The 22,629-nt window shown below is 40.1% G+C and overlaps 1 protein-coding gene across 2 annotated transcripts in view; it reads left to right on the plus strand.

Moving 5' to 3' along the window:
- Positions 1-10,398: 10,398 nt before the first annotated feature.
- Positions 10,399-22,629, plus strand: part of cracd.S (capping protein inhibiting regulator of actin dynamics S homeolog) — a 93,806-nt gene continuing 81,575 nt past the window's right edge. For both annotated transcript variants that reach the window (XM_041579481.1, XM_018243152.2), the window contains exons 1-2: positions 10,399-10,514; positions 10,912-11,126. The gene's annotated coding sequence lies outside the window, so the exon portion shown is untranslated. The remainder of the gene's footprint in view (positions 10,515-10,911; positions 11,127-22,629) is intronic.

Here is a 22,629-nt window from a genome sequence, read left to right on the forward strand (position 1 = left end):
GATTTTCCATACCTTTTACCAGCTTAGTTGCCCTTCTCTGTACCCTCTCTAATTTAATAATGTCCTGTTTGAGTGATAGAGACCAAAACTGTATGGCGAATTCTAGATGATGGCCTTACCAGTGCTGTATACAGTGGAAGAATAACCCCATCCTCCCCCTAATCTACGCCTCTTTTAATACAGCTCAAGACCTTATTTGCCCTTGATGCTGCTGACTGGCATTGCTTGCTACAGCCAAGGTTATTATCTACAAGGACTCCAAGGTCCTTTTCCATAATGAAATTCCCATTTAGCGAATAACTGGCTTGCATATTATTACATCCCAGATGTATGTCTTTACCTTTAACGACATTAAATCTCATATTCCACTTAGCTGCCCAGATTTATCCTGTTGCAAGGGTACCGCATCCTGGATGGAATTAATTGTGCTGGATAGTTTTATGTCATCTGCAAACACTGATACATTACTTACAATACCCTTCTCTAAGTCATTAATGAACAAGTACAATTAAAGTGGACCCAATACATAGCCCTGAGGGACCCCACTAAGAACCTTACTCCGAGTAGAGAATGTCCCATTAACAACCACCCTCTGTACCCGATCATGTAGCCAGTTTCCTATCCATGTGCAAATGACTTTATTAAGCTCAACAGACCTTAGTTTAGAAAGAATTCTTTGTTTGTTTTCTGTTCATCTCCTTTATCCTGCATTTCTCTTTTATTCCTCTGATAACTCTCTTAGGACTGATTACCTGGATACCGACCCAGGCCAGTGTTCCTTTCCAGTTTGTGATTAACTCATTGTATATTGCTGATGGACTGATTATCTGGGATGGAAGTAGCCTCCATTCTGACCTCCACTTGTTTCAATTTAGAATGTGGCCTGGCTAAAAGAGACCCCTTCCTTTTCATGAAGCAAAAAGTAGTGTCACTCTGCAAAAACAAACCAAAGTTATGAGCTGCTGTTGTACTCTTTCTATCTGGCTGTGGCTGTGGCACAGTGCTGGCATCTGCTCAAGTCATGTCTTGATGAAGTATTATATAAGTATGTATTTTAATTTTTATCAGATTTTATCTATGAAGCCGGCAATAATCAACACTCTTCCAGCCATGACTGTTTTGCTTGTGCCTCTTTTTCTCCTTCTTTACAAGTCTGTTAATCATAGAACATGCAAGGCATTGTGGGAATTGTGTCCTACCTGGAGATGAACTGACTACTCCAACATTGTTTAACTGGTGCATGAAGTCAAAAACAGCAGTTCAAAGATAATAATGAACAGACACTGCTTTAAATATCAATTATGTTAACAAATAAAGTTGAAATCATAAAACATTTTGAGTTAATGTCTACTTTAAAAATGCTTTGAATATGATTTTATAATGCAAAATGTTACATTTGGGTTTACACCCCCTTTTCCAGCCTTTTACTTCTTGGTGGGCTGAAATATCTTCCATGCCACATCTCTCTTTTATTGCACCTCCAACACACCCTTTTGGTTTGCAAAATATTCATGTTTCCACTTCAATGGATATTAAAACTCCAAACACAAACCATAAACTTGGTCATGAAATGTCACAATATCTCAAGTTAAAGCCCCATTTGTACCAGAATAAATTTTGCTCTGACCATATATGCTGCAGTTCTGATAATACAACCAAACCATTCCCACTGTCTCACAATTGGTTGAATTAGCACATGATTACACATGTGAGCAGTAACGCCACGTCAAGGCTTCAACCCTGTTACTGTCCATTCACTCCGGGTGTAACATTCCTCAGGGGGTCTAATAATATTATAGCAACAGTTAATAAATAATATCATAAGAAAATAGCGAGGCTTACTCATGTCTGTGAAGTTTACCCTTTGCTCAGAATATTCTTAATAAACTTCTAGTTCATCTGCAGGAGGATAAAAAAAACCCCATGTACTGGGGGGAAAAAACCTTTCCTGGCATAGATGATTGGACTATAAGCATTAATATCAGAGTATGGGTTCAACAGACATGTGTATGAAGGCAAAGCTGAATGTTAAATGTTAGACCCCCTTGCCCTCTTGTTACACCCTTGGCCTTTCATATCTCACACTCACTCACACAGTCACACACCATTCACTTCAACAATTAACTGTAACTAATACCTTTACCCACCTGTACCTGTAGGAAGGAAAATGTTAATAAAAAATGTTCAATAACTATATACTTTGGTATAAGGTCCTACAACAGGAAGGACAGAGGATTTTCCTCAGTTGGCATGGAATGCTCCATTGGAGGCTGCAGGAAAAAAGAGAAAAACAATCTTTTAGCCAGGATGATATGGAATATGCTAACATGTGAGTATTTTATTATATAAATCAAGGACTATATTTCTGTTTAATTAGCATTCAGTAATCATGTACTTACTGCTCTTAGCTGGAAGTGGGGTGGTAGGTTTTTATTTTCCAGCTCCACCCAGTTGATAGAAGAGAAGAATGGGTGGTGTTTAATATTTCCATCCCCAAGACGTTGATTTGGATCCTTCTCTAGGAGCTGCAAGAGACCATTTGCAGAAATGGAGATGGGAAAGTAATGAATTATTATGGGGTTCAATATATATATATATATACACACACATACACAGTATATATATATTACTCCATCCAACTGCTCACACTCACCTTTCTCAGAAGGTCCTTCAGATCTTCATTCAGCCAACGAGGAATCCTGGGCTCATCATTGATGGTAGAGCTGATGATCTTCTCCCTGTTGTTGCCTTCATAAAAAGGGGAGTCTCCAGAGGCCATTTGACAGATTATAATTCCAACTGCCCACCAATCAACTGCAGCATTGTATCTCTTTCTTTGCAGGACCTTGAAAACAAAGTGAATACCAAACTTCAAAAAAACTCTGAATAAACTCCCCCTATAACTTTCTGACCTTCCTACTGATCACATGAGTTTATTTCTAGGATCCATTAAGAGACACAATTCACATACAGGACTGAGAAAGTGTAGAAAGATGTGAAGTTGGAATGAATCTCAATCATAGTACTATAGTACTTAATAATTGCTCTGAGTACATTCTTATACACTAATTTCTGTTACTGAATTTAAGCTATACATGTAGTGAAACTACAACGCTCACCTCTGGTGCCATGTATCTCATTGTCCCTGCTCGGCCACCGATGGTCTTGTCGCCAAACATGTTTGGAACTGCCAGGCCAAAGTCTGATATTTTAACATGGCCATCTTGGTCCAGCAGGATATTGTCAGGCTTGAGATCTCTGCAATAAAGAAAATAGAGAGTATTTCTAGGGGTTGATAGGATAGATGAAGTAGATATACAAAGAATCAAATTAAGAGTAGGAAGCAATGTAAAAGTGAATAAAATATAGATAACACAATAGAAACATTATGGAGAGGAGATCTGGAGAAGCAGAGCTATACTGACCGATGAACAATGCCGCAGCTGTGCAGGAACTCCAGGCCGCACACGATCTCCGCTGAATGGAAACTTTTAAACAAAAGTAAAATGTTAAAAAAGTATAATACAAATTCCTTATATATACAAATAAATATTCATAAGTATCTCTTCTTGTTGCCAAATAATAGAGATACAAACAGATGCAATTGCTTTAATCACTTACAGCACTGTCTCTGGCTCCAGGCTCCCGTAGTAATCCAGGTGACGTGCAAGGCTTCCTCCACTGAGGTAGTCCATCACCATGAAAATATGACTCTGAGATACAGACAAATAAAAATGGATTAAAACACTGTAAACAAAGGTGCAAAACCGAATAAATGCCAATAATGTCCCAGTTTAGTACCTGAGTTTGAAAAGTAGAATAGCCTTGGCACAGGAATGGATTCAGATGAGGCATCATGAGCACACTGGCCTCTATCCGGATGCTGTTGTAATTGCATTCAGGACTCTTCTTGATGACCTTCACGGCCAGTTTCCGGTTGGCAAATGTAGCCAACATAACCTGAGAACGCCATAAAGAAATTAGTATTAAAGGTTTTCTTGTAGGGACACTACTAATCAGTCATACTGATACACTTATTAGGTAGAAGGATCAGAGCATTGACTGGACTTCAGTACAAATAATGAAAATCTGGGAAAGTAACTTACTTTGCCGAATCCTCCTTGCCCAAGAATGGAATGGAAGTCGTAGTTGTGGACATCCAGTGGGCTAATTCTAACTCCTGTGGAAAATAAAGTATATGAGCATCTGTCCTTCATAATCATTGCCCACATGTATACATAATGAATAAGTATATCCTCCCATTATGGAGTATAAATCCTGCTGGCAATGAAAAGTAGTATATACTGTCCATGTGTAAGCACAGCACCAGTTGAACTGAACTATATAATTAAAAGGAAGGGACTCATGAACTGTGTGTGTGTGTATATATATATATATATATATATACACACTATATGTTTTAATAACGATTGTTTTAGGAACCAGCACCTTTATTTAATAGTTTTTATATTTTTAAATTTGTGTAGTATGATGCAGGCAGTGAGATTGGAAACCAATGTGCAATTTGTCTATTCTTTGCTGCTATTGAGTTAGCATTTTGTTCTGCATCTCTCTGATTATATTATCTGGTGGCTAGGGCCTGATTACCATAGGAACCAGGAGGTTATATGAATAACAGACTGGAAGATCATGAAAAGTGTTTGTTTTTAATCTGGCACAAAGTGCAGTATGAAATCTGCACTGGCCAATGCCAAGCGTGCTAATTTACACATTTCTTAAAAATAAAAAACTGATGCACATAAGTAAGGGAGTATTCAATGAAAAATGATTATTTGCTGCATACTGTAATATGGGCAGGTAACATGGATATCTTTGTGCCTAAAACATGAGGGAGATCCCTGCTAGATAATAACATTTGCCTCCATATACAAAATAGCAGCCAAACTAATCCACATCTCAGCAAGATAACAAATAATAAATATAAAAATCCCTAAAAAGCAAATTGTGGCAATACAACAGGGGCCAGAGACAGTTTAACAGCTTTTCCCAGAGGGATGTCCCTTTACCTCTCTGTCTCTTCTCCATCTTCTCTTGGCGACGATCCTTTCTTCTTTTCTTCAATATCTGACCTTAATGCACCTCTGTCTCCTTCTCTCCCACTCCTAGAGGGCTCAGGTACAAATATCTCTCCAAAATTCAATGCTCTGTATCCACTTTGAAAGCCAAAAAACTTGCGAGACTCTCACCAACACTCCTCTCTCACAAGCAGTCCCATCAAAAGACAGTTGGGCACATGCATGACATCATCACCTTGGGCTCATGCTGGAAGATACCATTGCAGCAGCGCAGGGGCACAGCTCAACAGTTACTATAGTTACACCTGTACCTGCAGTGGTGTCTGGTTGGAGCCATCTTGAGCTTTTATGGGGGGTTTGCTGTCCTTATCAGGAGCAATGATGCCTGGGGGTTGGCCAGTGATGTTGGGAACAGGTCTACAATTTTTGGGGGCAGAGCCATGTCTTCACTGGATGGTGATCTGTCTGATTTTTGTTTCACCATGCTAAAACCCAGACAGGGTGTTCTGAGCTGGGCAATCCTTTGAAAAACTGGGCTGTCCAGTCCAAAACCAGCCAGGTGTGAAGAGATCCAACATTTTTTCTTTTGAAATTCTTTTTATTGAGATTTTCAATAAAATACAAGTATATGACAATATGATGAACATACAGTGTTTCAATAAGGAGAGATCCAACATTTTGGCTGTACAATGCAATTAAGCATCCCATTTGAAAGAACTCATATACAGTATGTCAACTCATGTATTTTATCTCTGTATCTCTGTAATGTCAAAATAAATAAATTGGGGCAAATTTACTAAAGGGCAAAGTGACTAACGCTGGCGAAAATTCGCTAGCGATGGAGATAGACTCTAGTGCTACTTCGCACTGTAACGCCAGGCACTCACTCTGGCGAATGGACATAACTACCCAAATTCACTAAGATGCGGATTTTACTGAACGTTACCTCTTGCGCCAGACTTGCCTTCGCCACCTCAGACCAGGCGACGTGTAATAGAGTAGATAGGAGTTCCTCAAAAAAAAATTTGAAACATTCTCTAAATCCCAAAAAACGCTGGCGACTTTTCAGTTTTTCAGGGTGTTAGGCTGCAAAAGATCGTAAATGTTTTAGGGTACCCGGCTTCCCCCCTACATTTCCTAACATATGGCAGATAAACTATACACTGGGCTCATGTGTAGGGCATTATAACAACTTTATTTTATTTTATTAAGGTTCCCTGGACTTGTGTAATGTAATGTATTTGCTGCAACATATACATCCATTGAAATTTAACGTCCCGCCTTATGCAAATTAGCCAACGCTAGCGCAACTTTGCTTTGCTTGCCGAATTAATGCTAGCGAAACTTTGCCATCGTTTGGCACCCTGGCCGCAACTTTGTATTTTAGTGAATTAGCATTGTCCATGTGAACTGACCTTAGTGCCCATTATATGAGCATATGGGCTTTTGTTCAACATAAGTGCAATAAATTGGGGCTGCACTGAACATGCTTTTTGCCTATTGTGTTAATCAGGAAAAATCTAAAGTTGTAGGATAGTTCCTGCACATGTTGAAAGAAACATCTGTTTTCGAATTAATGTTATTTCCATATATTAATAGGAACCATCATGGTTCCAAACTCACTTAAAGCACAACTGATTTTATCAGCATTTATGTAGGAAAGCCCTCTGTATAGCAGGCTTGCATGTTGAAGGAGAGGTAGATGGAGATGCAGCTGAGGAAACCTTATATTGTTAGTGATCTCTTTGGTTCAATTCTTGCATAAATAAACCACCAACATAAGGCATCTGCTGCTGTGCAAGTGTTACAGTGAGCATAACCCCCTTTACTGGGTTGGCATTCTAAATATTTATGGAAACTGGATGTAAAGGGACAGAGTCTTAGGGGCAGATTTACTAAAGGGCGAAGTAGCTAACGCTAGTGTCAATTCGTTAGCATTACTACCCACAGGGACTTCGCCGGGCACAGGCGTCACTTCGCTAGCGAAGGAGATAGTCACTAGCGTTCCTTCACACTCTAACGCCAGGTGATTTGTCGCTCTGGCGAATGGACGTAATTCCACAAATTCACTAAGATGTGGATTTTACTGAACGTTACCTGTTTCACAAGACTTGCCTTTGCTAGCTCAGATCAGGTAAAGTTATTATTTTTTTATTATTGTTTTTATTATTTTTTATTATTAAGTGCATTGGAGTGCATATATCTTCCTCAATTTTAATGGAAATATTTTCTAAGTCCCAAAAAACCCTGGCATCTTTTCCTTTTTTCAGAGTGATAGCTTGCAAAAGTCCTTAAAATGTTTTTTGAGTAACCGGGTTCCCCCCTACATTTTCTAACATATGGAACATAAACTATACAGTGGGCTCATGTGTAGGGTATTATAACAACTCTATTAACTTTATTAAGGTTCCCTGTAATGTAATGTATTTGCTGCAGCATATACGTGCATTCAACTTCCCGCCATATGCAAATTAGCCAACGCTAGCGCATCTTCTCTTTGATCGACGAAGTAACGCGAGTGAAAATTCACCAGCGCTCGGCACCCCTTGACGCAACTTTGCATTTTAGCAAATTAGTGTTTTCTGAGCGAATTTTAGCCTGGCGAAGTTTATCGATGGGTGCGAAGCCATCGCTGGAAAATTTTCACCGGTTAGTGAATCTGCCCCTTAGTCTCTTAGCCATCTGTACTGTATATTAGCTTCATATCTTCCAATGTAAATATGCAGCGGTGTAACTATAGTGTAGCAGATGCATTGATTGTTAAAGGGCCTGATAAGGAGAGGCAAGGGCTCATGTACAAGTCTATGCACACCCTCAACCTGTCATTCATCTGTCATCTGTCTGTCCTGCTATACAATATTGCTGTGCTCTGTGGCTCCCAGTACTGCTGTGTAACTTCTAGGCATAAATGTATCACTACATGCTCGGTCTCCCTCCCCATACATTCCAATAGGTGCCTAGGTCTCCAGCTAGGTGACAGGGAGATGTGTTTGAAGGAATCTGTGACCTGCAAACAACATTTATACTGGGTTAGGATTGCCACCTACCAACAGCTAATGGATTTGGTGACAGCATTTTGGTACTCCCAAATCGGACAGTTGGTCACATCCATTGTGAGAACACAGGGAGTACAGGAACAGAAATATTTAGTCATCAATGTTAGAATTTTGATGGCACGATCTGAATGAGTACTCTGAGACACAGATGTAGTGTAAACTTTATTCACCAAGGAAAGGGTATTTCATGCCATACAAATTTATGTAAAAATAAAGGATGATGACCCATAGGCAAAGACAACTCAAGTCATATCTACAGTAGGTAATTATGAGCCTTGTGAAGAAGAATCCTTTGCCTTTTAGAAAGATATGATCTTAAATCATTTTACGACAGTATTTGTAATTATGAGATTAACCATTTTAACTAGAAGTGATGCATAATTGGGCTGCATCTCTGTATGGGTATCTGATGAGATTGCTCAGACATATTGAGAATGAACCCTAGCATATGCACTTGCTGGACTGTTGCAGGACTGATTCATTTAGATTTTCCTGGAAAACTGGAAGATCTGGTTGACCACTCAACAACCCTCCCAAATATCTTTGGACCTATGTGGCTTAATTTTGGAGAAGCCTTTGGCAGAAAGGAAGGTTTGTTGGTAGGAGACACAGCCCAGTCCTGGGCATAAGCAAAAAGGGTTGTTCACCTTTGAATCACTTTTAGTATGATGTAGAGAGCGATATTCTGAGCCAATTTGCAATTGGTTTTCATTTTTTATTATTTGTGGATTTTGAGTTATTTAGCTTTTTATTCTGCAGCTCTCCAGTTTGCAATTTCAGCAATCTGGTTGCTAGGGTCCAAATTACCCTAGTAACCATACATTGATTTGAATAAGAGACTGGAAAATGAATAGGAGAGGGCCTAGATAGAAAGATGAGTAATAAAAAGCAGTAATAACAATACATGTGTAGCCTTACGGGGCATTTGTTTTGTAGATGGGGTCAGTGACCCTCATTTGAAAGCTGGAGAAAAAGACAAATAATTAACGATAAAAAAGAAAAAATTAAGTCCATTTGAAAAGTTGCTAGGAATTGGCCATTATATAAAATACTAAAAGTTCACAAAGGTGAGTCACCCCTTTTAAGAAAGAGCTTAGACAAATGTGTTTCATTCATGATGGCTGCAAATTATTTATTGGTTTGTAGTTAACATAAACTTCCTGCATAAAATCTGGATCAATTTGAGGAGTTATGTTGGAAAACTGAAGAATTTGGAACAAAGTCAGCCAGTCCAGCTGAAAGAAACAGAACCATCTGGTTCACCTTTAAAGGAGAAACAAACCCTTAATAAAAAAAACCCTACCCCCCTACCCTACATACACCCCTCCCTCCTCCCCCCAGGCAAATGCCCCTAACTCTTTACTTACCCCTCCGTGTAGATTCTGTCCAGCGGAGTTCACGTGCGCCCTCTTCAGCCGATTCTGTAAACTTCGGAATGAGACTGGTGCCGGTCTCATTCCAAAGATTATCAAAAAGATGGCGCCCGTGAACTCCTCTGGACAGACTCTGCACGGAGGGGTAAGTAAAGAGTTAGGGGCATTTGCCTGGGGGGTAGCTAGGCTGGGGGGGGGGGAGGGGGTCTATGTAGGGTAGGGTTTTTTTATTAAGTGTTTGTTTCTCCTTTAAGTTCATTTTTAGTTTGTTATAGAATGGCCAATTCTAAGGAACTTTTCAATTGGTCCTCATTTTTTCTTTTTTTTATACTTTTTGAATTATTGGCCTTCTTCTTCTGTCTCTTCCCAGATTTCAAATGGGGGTCACCCCGTCTACGAAAACAAATGCTCTGTAAGGCCACAAATGTATTGTTATTGGTACTTTTTATTGTTCATTTTTCTATTCAGGCCTCTCCTATTCATATGTCAGTCTCTTATGCAAATCAGTGTATGGTTGCTAGGGTAATTAGAACCATAGCAACCAGACTGCTAGAATTGTAAACTGGAGAACTGCTGAATAAATAGCTAAATAACTTAAAAACCAAATATAATAATAAATGAAAAACAATTGCAGATTATTTTAGAATATCGCTGTCTTCATCATTCTGAAAGTTAATTTAAAGATGAGCAACCCCTTTAATATCAGCAGAATCCAGGGAGGCTGCCATCTAACCCTCTAGCTTTATCAAGATAGCAATCTCCCGTAGAACACAAGCCCTAGGCAGGGGGGCCACTTTTCTGAGCCTCTCTGTTGGTTTGTAGGAGCTGTATAATGTTGAGCTAGTCCTGCTGTGACATGGTATTGCTGGCTGTATGGTTGTGCAGGTGCATGTGACTGCCATTAAATTGCCATGGGGAGGCAGTGGCTGTAGAGAGAGCAATAGAGATTGTCTGACTGGCAGTTTGTCAGGGGTAAGCAGGAAGCTGCAACTGCAGGACAAAGTGGAATATAACAAGCAGCATTCCAGCACTCAGCTCGTCTGGATCAGGTAGGCTTTGTTTTGTTTCCAACCATCTATCTCAGGGCAGCTTTTTGTCTCAGTTGCTACAGACCCATTAACGCCAGATGTTCATGCTAAGTGCACAGTATGCAAAATGCAAGTGCCAGTATTCACCCTAGTGATGCATCTGTGACCTTGAAGGGGTTAAGCATAGCATCTACTGTCTATTGTAGTGGAAGCAGCTGAGGCTGTCACTGGCAGTGGGATCAGGCAGATTCCTTGCGATGGGAAGTGTCAGTCTGTGCACTGCCTCCCGGCATCCCTAGTACACTCACTCTTGTGTCATTCTCTGCTTTTTTTTGGCAGCTGCCATATTTTCCATCATCTGTGTGTTTGCTACAAAACAAAGGGGATAACTGTGTGTCTGTGATGCTACATCTTGTAGGCATGGAAATCGATGAGCGGGTGCTGCTGTTCCATGGTACCACCGGCTGGATGGCTGTGCTGCTGTGCAGGAGCATGTGACTGTCCTTACATTGCCATGCTGTGGCACCGGCTGTAGGGAGAGAGATGGAGACTGTCTGACCAGCAGGCACATAAAACTACGGGACAAACTGAGGAATATAATAAGCATCTGTGCTTTCAGCTCATCTGGAACAGGTAAGTGTTGCTTTGTCTCCAGCCATCTATCCCCGGGCAGTTATTCATCTCTGTGGCTGCAGACACATTAACACAAGCTGCTTGGGTTAGGCACAAAATGCACATGTCAGGACCCTAGTGTTGCATTTTTGACCTTGAATGGGTTAAATGCAGCAGCTGGCAGTCGGTACTGACGATAGTGTGTTGCGGCACTAACAGGCACCAAATCCTTTTGGTTCTTTATTGTAGTGAAAGCAGCTGGGGCTGTCTCTGGCTGAGAGATCAGGAAGGGGCTGCAGATTCAATCAGTCAGTGCACTGGCTTCCGGCATCCCTGGTACCCACATACACATTATTGTCATATTTACTGTCAATTGTTTCACTACAATACAAAGGGGATACTTGATTGAGTGCCCCTATATCTTGTGAGTATTCTCTTGTGTCATATCCTGCTGGTTCCTTTGTCAGGATTCAGTTCTCCCCATGGACAAAGCAAGTGTACATTATTTATCTGAGAATTTGTATGTGTGTGTGTATCTATGTTTATTTCCATTGTTCCGAGTGTGTGTGTATTTACATAGCTGTAAGTAATGTGAGTGCGCTATGGTACATGTTGCCTGTGAGTATTTTGCAAAAGTTTTCATCAACAAGCCGTTGAGGATGCTGGGAGTTGTAGTTTTACAACAGCTGGAGGACCTCAGGTAAAAATGTTGGTTTATCCCAATGTTATTAATAGGGAAAAATAATAAATATATAGGAAGACCGGTATTTTTTTCAGGAAAAGGTGCAAACCCTAACTGCAGGTTGAATTAACAAGGAGTGGGCAGACAATTTGATTGCACAAAAACATTTTCTTTTTGTCTGATGAGGGAGGGGAGCAGTAAACAAAAGAACAGTGTTAGGTGTGTGGCATATACAGATCGGTCCTTCTCTTCCCCTGTAAGTAGGATTCCCCGCAGACTCCCTGCAGGCGAGGGCACAGGCATTCCTCACACCTAAGTTTTTCTGTCCCTTGGAAAGTGAGACATTCGAGGACGCTCTCTCTAAACAGTTAAAGGAAACCGAGTAGCTGCCTCCATGCTTTGTAAAAATTTAATGCCTCCTCAATAATGGTGCAGAATCTGATCTGCCAGAGGGAAGGCAGGAGGGGTGGACGGATACAGACAAGATGAGTAAGTGCAGTGTTTGGCTACTGCACGGCCTCTGCTTCATTTTCTGCAGTTAATTGTCTGTTTATTGCAGTGTATTAAGTCAGCTGAATGTGTGTTCCTTCTAAACCCAATGAACAAGATCTGTTGAGCTTCGCTGTTTTAACTGGTTTATTTGTTGATCCTAGTGGAATTCCATTTGTGTTGGGATGATGTTAACTAAGCCATAAACTGCTGGAATGGCACTTAAACCATTGGTTTTATGGAAACAGAGAGATGGCAGCATTAGAGGCCAGGGGCGTAACTATAGAGGAAGCAGACCCTGCGGCTGCAGGGGGCCCAGGAGGTATAGGGGCCCCATAAGACCCTTAATATCTAGTTCAGTGATCCCCAACCAGTAGCTCGTGAGCAACATGTTGCTCTTCAACCCCTTGGATGTTGCTCCCAGTGGCCTCCAAGCAGGTGCTTCTTTTTGAATTCCTGGCTTAAGGCAAGCTTTAGTTGCATAAAAAAACATGCATACTGCCAAACAGAGCCTCCGGTTGACTGCAAGTCCACATAGAGGCTACCAATACTCAATCACAGCCTTATCTGGAAGCCCAGGGAACTTTTTGCATGCTTGTTTGTGTTGCTCTCCAACATTATTTTATATTTGAGTGTGACTCATGGGTAAAAAAGGTTGGGGACCCCTGATCTAGTTACACCACAAAGCATTAAACCCATTGTTTTATCTCTTATCCCAATAGGGAACTCTCCTCGTTACAGGGTTTGCATAACTAGAAGTCCTATCACCCCCTATATACTGGAGCCCTAGGGCCCAATGATCGGATCATATAGATGGGTAAACGGTCGGATTGCGGGACTGCATCAACGAATAGATGCAGTCCGCGATCCAACATGATTTTTAGTCCTGTCCGATCGACATCTGGCCGACTGTTGGGCAGATATCAATCAGTATATATATACTGTATGCAGGTAAATATAAAGTATGGACAGTGTATACAGGTTACATCTAGCTCTGCCACTTGTTTGGGTAAGAAAACCTAAATATGTGTCCAAATGTAACAGTGATACCCCAGTTTCCTGTTAATGGATCCATAATTCTCAACAGCATTTAACCTCCTCTCGGCATCACACCCTATGAGAGTGAGTTCCACAAAATTAGTCCACTAGCTGGTATAATCATTATAAATCATCATTTTACAAAAAATCATTATAAAGTAGCCCATTAGCTCAGTGCTACCTTTTACCACCAAGACTCCTTCTTTGCCTGACTTTTCCTAGCCTGCGGTATCATGCACTCTATGCCAAATATGTCCAGTGTGCAACCCTCTGGGGTCCATCATCACGTGATAAATATAACATGGCTGAATCACCCAGGAATGAAGCTTATGGTTACCTGTTGGTGACCAGATGTCGACAAGCTAAAACTCACCTGCTTTATACATTCCACTGCCATTATATCCCCTTATAACTTCCTTAATATGCATTTTCCCTTGCTTTCTAAGAGGCATGGCATCTATTGTTTGTCATGATGCCAGTTTACTCTGACTGCAGCTCCATCACAATACTGCTGCTATTAATCTTTTATGATTATATGAGTAACCTGATACACATTTAAAAGCTGCCTTTATTAGTTGTTTATTTTACTAATACAGGCACTGAATGCAAGTAATGAGATGCATAAAAGCACCACAATTTTACAGAAGTGACTACACAATTTAACTATTGCATAGAATACTCTAATTAATATTACTAGATAAAGGAGTCTTGTCCTTGAATGACCTTGAAGCATAATGTTGTGTTAGAAATTGAGGTTATAACTCCCATCAGCCTCATATCGTAGTATCATCTGGTCTCTGTATTGAAAGCATAAAGGTATCAGTGTGTCAAACAAGAGAAAGAGAAAAGCCTTTTATGTAGAAGCTGCCATGTTCACTTTATTTTATATCCTGCAGAACGAGAAGCTTAATTAGCTTGATATTCATTAGAAATTCTTGTTATCTCTAGATATTTCATTTTAAACATGCATCTGTCAGTGAGTTATGATCAAAGTCAGATTTAGATGCCACTTACCGTCTGTGCATCTTGCTAGCCAAATGGTAAGTAAAAATAGGCCATATAATACATTTTAATTTCTTTACAGTTATTGATATAATTTAGGATAGTATGCAAACCCATCCCTGATTAAATGGCCATTTACAGAGGTCCCATTCTTTAAACATAGCAGAGATCACTTTCCTGTAGAGCTTATTATCTAAATTTGGCTGCTGAGACACAACAGATTAATTAACTTGCCCACCGCCTGGAACTGGGATGGGAGTCATGGCTGGAGTTGATCCCAGACCTTGTTAAGTCAGGGGCTGTTGACTACTGAGCCTTTAGCTGTTGTCATTCATGTGCAGTTACTCAGACCAACAGACTGCATTATTTAAACTAACCCACGATTTGTATCACCAAGCAGGTTGCTCAGCACCCGATCCAAGTTGGATTATCTTCTAGGCTTCAAAGGCAGTGAGGCCGACAGACTTAAGTTTCAGTTTGTTGTTTTTGGCCGATGAAATATTGCGCCATTTAAATTACAGGTGTGCTCTTTTGCTTGGCATTACATACATATGATTAAATGATGTGCTGCCATATGAATATACAATGGCTGTATTCAAAACAGTTTGTGTTTTTTTTCACAACATGAACAAAAATAAAATGGATAGGTATCTAAAAATCTCTTTCTATAAATTCTTTACTGAGATTTCTATAATCTAGAAATGAATTATGTCTCCCCTGCCTCTAAATATCTTCCAAATTTTGAAAGGCTCTGAAGGCAATGGTTCATTAGCTGATATACTGTACATCTAATCCAACCTATTAGCTCATGGGGCAAATAGTGGGAGATTGCCTGATATTTGATTTCTTCTTGAAAAATGTAATAACACTGATCTGCTTGCTTATTAGACATATACTCCCTTATAAACAGAGAGTACAGCTCCACTTGCTGTTGACCCCCTTATAAACAGAGAGTACAGCTCCACTTGCTGTTGACCCCCTTATAAACAGAGAGTACAGCTCCACTTGCTGTTGACCCTGCTATATTTATCTGTTGTCCAAATAAAGCCAGATCTGTTATTTTGTATTCTAAGTAGACTTTATTTGGTGGCTGTGCATAGCCCCAATGACACCCCTACCAATTGTTGCATTTGCCAGAAGGTCTTTGCACATGTGCTGAGCATATAGGGAAGGGGTATCACCCCTACCTGGTTGCTGTTTTTTTGTTTATTTAAATATATAGGCACCCTAAAAATTGATCCTTGGGTGCCTATATAGAAAATACAGCCCAACCTATTGCCCAGAGGGCTGCACATATGGATACTGTATATGCAAATGTGATCACATTCTATTGTTCCGTTTATTTAAGCCAGCCAATCAGAACTGCAGGAAGTGAAAAGGATCTGGTGCTGGTTAGTACTTGCAATGAAGTATCTTGTCCTGATGGGCTCTGGTTTGTCCATCAATAGCTTTAAACTCCCTGTGAATGTCACATTGAACCCTATGATTAAAGGGGAACTATCGCAAAAATGTAAATGTAATATAATCATCAGCATATTGAAATAAGAAAATTTCTAAATACAATAAACTAAATATTCTGTACAGTTTCCGAAATAATCAAGTTTATCTTCATTATTCCTCTCTCAGCAACTGTTTCTCTTCAATCTCTCTTCATTCAGGAGTTGGGTGTCAGATGATCATTGACAGTAGCTGTCATGGGTGGCCAAGCCCTGCAACTCCCTAAAATTATATTCCTTATTGCTCTGTAGTTATAAGACTGCTGAGGCTGAACGATTCAGTGTTTACAGCAGAGGAACATTTGTAGATTCATGAAGGTGCCATTATTAATATGAAAACAAAGGAACATGTTGGTTCTCAATTACATTTTCACAATATACCAAAATAACCACCAAAATGCGCATGTTCCAGTTTCATTCATGACATGTTATATTACCCTTACGTTAGTTTAGGTGACAGAGTGAGTTTCTGTCCAGTAAATCCAGTTCTTCATTACAACTTTATTGCACCTGGGATTTAATTTGTGTTTATTGCAGAACAGTGCTGCCTATTTCTATGGGCTGATTATTCAAGGTTGTTATAGAATATAATCTATAATATGATGTCCCACATGGAGATCTTGGCCATGCCAGGGGACATACAGTTTTTCCAGTTGAACAGCCCATTTATAGACTAACTGTGGCCATTACCTGGGGCCAAATTAAATTGGTGGAATGCACACTCACAATGTAAAGCATATAGTGAATTCCCCTTTCTTTTCGCTATTCCTGTCTCCTCTGTTGCCCAGTTTTCCTTTACCATTGTTTTCTTGTTTTATTTTTAGCCATCTCATTGTTGCTGATTTTTATTTGTAAGATGGGCAAATCATAAAAAGATTAACTTAAAAGGATACTGTCATGGGAAAAAAAGATTTTCTCAAAATGAATCAGTTAATGGTGCTGCTCCAGCAGAATTCTGCACTGAAATCCATTTCTCAAAAGAGCAAACAGATTTTTTTATATTCAATTTTGAAATCTGACATGGGGCTAGACATTTTGTCAATTTTCCAGCTGCCCCAAGTCATGTGACTTGTGCTCTGATAAACTTCAATCACTCTTTACTGCCATACTGCAAGTTAGAGTTATATCACCCCCTCCCTTTTTCCCCCCAGCAGCCAAACAAAAGAACAATGGGAAGGTAACCAGATAACAGTTCCCTAACACAAGATAACAGCTGCCTGGTAGATCTAAGAACAACACTGAATAGGAAAAACCCATGTCCCACTGAGACACATTGAGTTACATTGAGAAGGAAAAACAGCAGCCTGCCAGAAAGCATTTCTCTCCTAAAGTGCAGGCACAAGTCACATGACTGGGGGCAGCTGGGAAATTGACAAAATGTCTAGCCCCATGTCAGATTTCAAAATTGAATATAAAAAAAATCTGTTTGCTCTTTTGCTGGAGTAGCACTATTAACTGATTCATTTAAAAAAAAAAAAATTTCCCATGACAGTATCCCTTTAAGATAAACAGTAAAGCTGCTGTTTGAAAATAGTGAAATAAATATCAGTCTTTGGGTGGGGGATATGTTGTGGTAACATAATTCACATTGAGACCTCTGTGGGATATTTGTTCTGACAAATATCCCAGTAACTCATCTGAAAACCACAAGTCTTAAGCTGGCCATAGATGCAAAGATCCGATCGTACGAATCATCATACGATCGGACTTTCCCATCTCCCGACCCGCCACTAACCATTCAGATCAAAGTCTTACCAGTCAGATTAGTTAAAGAACAGATCAGCAATGTTCTGCCCCAGACAGCAATCGTACGATATCTATGTCCAACCAAAGCTAGTGACAGTCTCCCACTGAAAATCGTACGGTCGGCAATACACGCAGAGATATTATCGGCAGCCGACAGAAATTTTCGAACCTGTCCGATCGACCAAACGACCGATCTCCGCCGGACGAAAAATGTCGGGACTCTCCACACACGGTCCGAAAATCGTACGAATCCTCGATTCGTACGATCAGATCTTTGCGTCTATGGCCAGCTTAAGGCACAGATTTTATAACTGATAGGCAAATGAATGTAGTTTCATGGAATAACCAAGTTACCATACCATTGTAAGAAACAGGCCAACAGAGCTTGCAAGGTATTGAGTGACTGATGTAAATTATATGCTGCCCACAGGGCTTTACTATGAAGAACACATTATAGTTTGCAATATCAAACACTATTTAGAAGTTCAGAGGTACCCAGAGGCCATATATAATCACTGACTCCTACAGGGACAGAAATATATAGTCACACAGGTAAGAAATATAAATGAAAAGCAATATCATAGCATGAACTACAGCGTTTATCTATGCATTACAATTAAATATAAATAAAGTCAATGTTCCCCATGTGTCAGTCTCTAAACCCTGTATATAAAAAATGTGCCCTATGATTTCAGCATTGAATGGGAGCAGTTTCATACATTTTTGTCTAAACCTGCACTCGGTATTGTCCCGTGTGCCCTTGCCATTTAGATGTAGAAATAAGTACAAAATCATTGTTAATTCTGACTGTGTTTTGAGGCAAAAGAAGTCCCGAAAGCAAATTTTTATTGCAGGTTGTAGAAGAAACCAATAGAAAAGTCATGGTGGCAGTGCCTGTATAATAGCCCTAAAATAAAGCACTCGCTTAGAGATGGCCACTGAAGGATTTTCGAGACAGGCAAGGAGATGTTTTGGATTTTCCCCCATGTTTAATGTAAATGAAATTAGTTTGATTTCAGTGCAGCCTTGTGCAAACTTGTATTTATTAGTGTGTCTCTGATTTCTCAAATGGATTGGTAACATTGAGGGCAGAGACACACGTGGAGATTCAGGAGATTAGTTGCCCAGTGAGAAGGCATTGCAGGGAGATTAGTTGCCCGAACAAGAGGAGATTTGTCAGGGGGCGACTAAATCTCTCCGAATCTCCACTTGTGTCTCTTCCCTAAGTGTTTGCGTCCTAAAGTAATTGTGTTGGCTCCAGCGCAAACACATCCTGCAGATTTTGGTGATGGAATGTAAAGAAAATGTAAATCAAAGCAACTTACAAATATATATTGCTTTGCATTTTGAGCTGAAATCTGTGAGTGTATTCGTGCTGGAACCAGCATAAGGCTTCTGGGCGCGTAGAGAGGAGAATATTCTGCTAGCGGTTGGGGACTGAAATTGGCGTGTGAATTTCTCCCATGAATACAACACTGCCTGTGATCAGCAGCATTTTTTTTATGAGGGGCAAACACCAGGGAACAAATAGGAGCCTCATACCCTCTCCCCTACCCATCCCATAACTTCAGGTCATTCAGACTCACAAGCTAGGGATTGTTAGTACAGTAGGTGCAGGCTAAAATTGAGCCCTGAATGTACTGCTGCACTATGGTGGTATAGACAGAACTGCCTTGCACCAAATGGTTCTGCACCCTGTACTCAGATGTGACGCAGGGAGCAGAGCAGAGTTAATGGCTACTAAAGGTTGTATTTTTGCACCACTTTGTGCTGCACTTGCAGCAGGGGCAGATGGAAATGACCCCTTTAGTTTCTTCTTTTTCTCGTTCTGCTCAAGAGATCCCCCCACTGGGATAATTGTATCTTCCCAAGGTAACCTTCTCTAAGGTCATAAAAAAGCCTGACTTAGGAATTTCATGTTTAATGATGAGAGACTTCCATTAGCAGAAACATTTGTCATCAATTTAGATTTATGTTTTAATTATGAAATTATAAAATAATATTTACTGTATTTGTTTTCATGCTTCCATAGGTTTTCTAGTGAAATAACATCCGTCACTGGTAGAGTTAGTAACTATACAGCTGCAACATTGCAAATACATGACCACAGCACGCTAATATACCCCCTTCATGCATCTGTCTGCCTTGCACTGGATCTTCTGGGACATACGGCCAAAGATCTGGCAAAATCGGTGTGGTGATCTGGGCATAATGGATATACAAATGAAGTTACTACGTAAAAACTTTTTTACACACATCAATTTAAATACTGTTTTTATTGTCGGGTAAAATATCACAGTGTTTGGGGGGGGGATACTGTGCATAGGAATACATTTTTGGGTTAAGATTTAGATAAAGTCGGCAGCTTATTGGGCAGTGTATGGGGCCCTCGAAGGGCTTCCCCGATCAATATCTGGCCGAAAGTCGGTTCATTGATGCTGTCCTTGATATGACCGCCTGTATTCTCCAAGTTGTGATCCGATCGTTGGGCCCACCTCAAGGTGACCATATCGGGGGGAGATCTGCCCTCGACCTCTGTATGTGTGGCCTCCTTTAGCCCAGCCAGAAGATACAATTTTTAGTGTTGAGTAAATTACTATGCTCATTGTGTATTTTTTGTCTTGCTTTGTTTGCCCATAGTTTCACCAAGTTGTTACTGACTGGCCTTTCTGTCAACTCTTTCTTATCTCTAACAAAAACCTAGCAAGGGGTCACAGAGATCCACATGCACATGCAAGGGATGCGCTTTTGCAGCACTGACAATTGCACAGAACCTCTGTCCTTTCTGACTTCTCTAGGGAAGGTGGTGGTTGCAGGCCAGAGTGCAAAGGGCAAACAATACTTAATTTATTTAATATATTGCACCTGGTTTTGGACAATCACCTTGTCCTGTACTTAATAAGTGACCCCTATGGCCCAGCAATGAATGAAGCACTGTGAAAGGAATATTCCATAGCAGCGTAAGCTCCATTTGTATTTTGTAGACTTAGCAAATTTCAACATTCAGAAGGGAGAAAACTGGACATGGCCAAGACGCCCGTGAAACCTTTTCATGGCAGGCCGATGTCTCACACAGTCATATGCATAGATGTCCTCTATAATCAGCATTATTCTGTGTCCCCCATAATAAGTATTTACTTTGTCCCCTATAATAAGTATTATTCTATGTCCCCTATAATAAGTATTATTCTGCTCAAACATGTAAGTGGCAGTGGAGGAGGTTTTTCTTGTATTTAGACGCATCAGACAGAGCTAGAAATCAATACAAAATGAGTTGACAGGGATAAAAATATTGATCCCATATGATTCATTGCTGCCCATCTAATGATAATTTACATCCGTAGATAGCATGCTGTTGGCCTAATGATTTCATGTCATTCTCACTACTCTGGACATTTCTCGGATGGGGGTTGGGCTTTTATACACAAGCGAATTAGTCATGATTGTAACATACAGTATTTATGCCTGGAAGCTATTTCTCTATCCAAAAACGTTTGCTTTCTGGCATAATTAAAGAAAATATAATCCTTATCAATAATCCAATATAAATTAATTTAAAAAAATGTTATGTGGAAACTGCAATTAAAAGCAATTGTTTGATCTTGATCATGATTTGAGGGTAACTTGTAGAAGAGGAAATACTTGTAGAGAGAAATACTTCTTGCAATAGAAATATAGACATATACAAATAACTCTGATAGCCTTCAGTAATACATGATAGAATGTATATTTGTAACATTTCTTTCATTATACAATGAATCATTCAAGATAAATTCTAACTACTCCCAACGTCAGACTATTCACTGGTGGACATGTCTCTTGCTGTGACATTACTGTACAGCAATGAAAGCAGCAATGAAATGTATTAGTATATTTGCCATTTATAAATAGTGGATGATGATAGACTTTAATGTGTATTTGAAGTTCCTATGTAATATAACTTGCTTGTGAACTATATCTTATCCCCTGAAAGGCCTACAGTGAATTCTTTTTCAGTATGCCACTCGCTTAAAGGGGATCTTTACCCCAAAAACATTTTCGCATAATGAAAATGAAAATGAATGTATGTCTAACTGACTCCTTAAAAATATTGCAGCAGAAACATTGCAGCAGAGGCCAGTTGATGAAAGGGTTTGTTCACCTTCAAGTTAGATTTAGGGGTCCGTTTACTAAAGCGCAATTAAAATATGCGCACAAAATATAGACAAATTTGTCGCCGAATATGTTTTCGCCAGTTTACTAACCTGCGGTAAATATAAATTTGCAAATTTTCTTGCTTTAAGAATATGTTGTTCGCCAGTTATAGCATTCGCTGAAAATAACGCTACATACACATTAGTGATGTGCGGGCCAGGGTTTTCCTGACCCGCACCTAACCCGCCCTACTGCCGCCCGCGCTTACAAGGTCCTTTTATAGACCCGCGCCGACCCGCCCAGCCGATGACGTCACAATGACGTCACAAAAGGGGCGGGGTGAGCAGACACGAGACTATAAAAACGGAAGTCGGATGCCGGCATTTGAAGGTGGCGAGGAGCAGTGCGAGGTCGACCTGAACCCGCCCGACAATATCGGGTATCGGTTTGGTACGCACATCACTAATACACATTAACACCTGGTTTACTAAACAGCGAAATGTGCAAAAGACAAAATTTTACGCAAGAATATTCGCAAAATTTTACCGCCACCTATGAAGTGGCTTAAAAGTATTTTTTCACCAGAAAATTCTCAAGGGGCGGGAAATATCCCATAATACTTTATTTTACCCATCATTCTTTGCTGACAGGAGAGAGATCTGTAGCTATTGCTGACGGGATGTTTTGGCTTCTGCTTCTATCTGTTGCAACAGCAGCAGTTTCAGCTCAGAGGTGTATTATTGGCAGCGGCCATCACAGTCCAAGGATTCGTCAGCCTCTATGCTTTTTTGGTTTCATTGTGATTGGCTACATTAAACTGTGCATTTCTATGAAGCAAAGAGATTGACTGGTATGAATTCTTGTTCCTATGATTCTATTGGCAGATGGGTTTATATGATGCAGACATGTTTGATTGGTGTTACTCTGGTAATGTTGT

Source organism: Xenopus laevis, chromosome 1S (assembly GCF_017654675.1).
Source record: "Xenopus laevis strain J_2021 chromosome 1S, Xenopus_laevis_v10.1, whole genome shotgun sequence".
NCBI classification, from domain to species: domain Eukaryota; kingdom Metazoa; phylum Chordata; class Amphibia; order Anura; family Pipidae; genus Xenopus; species Xenopus laevis.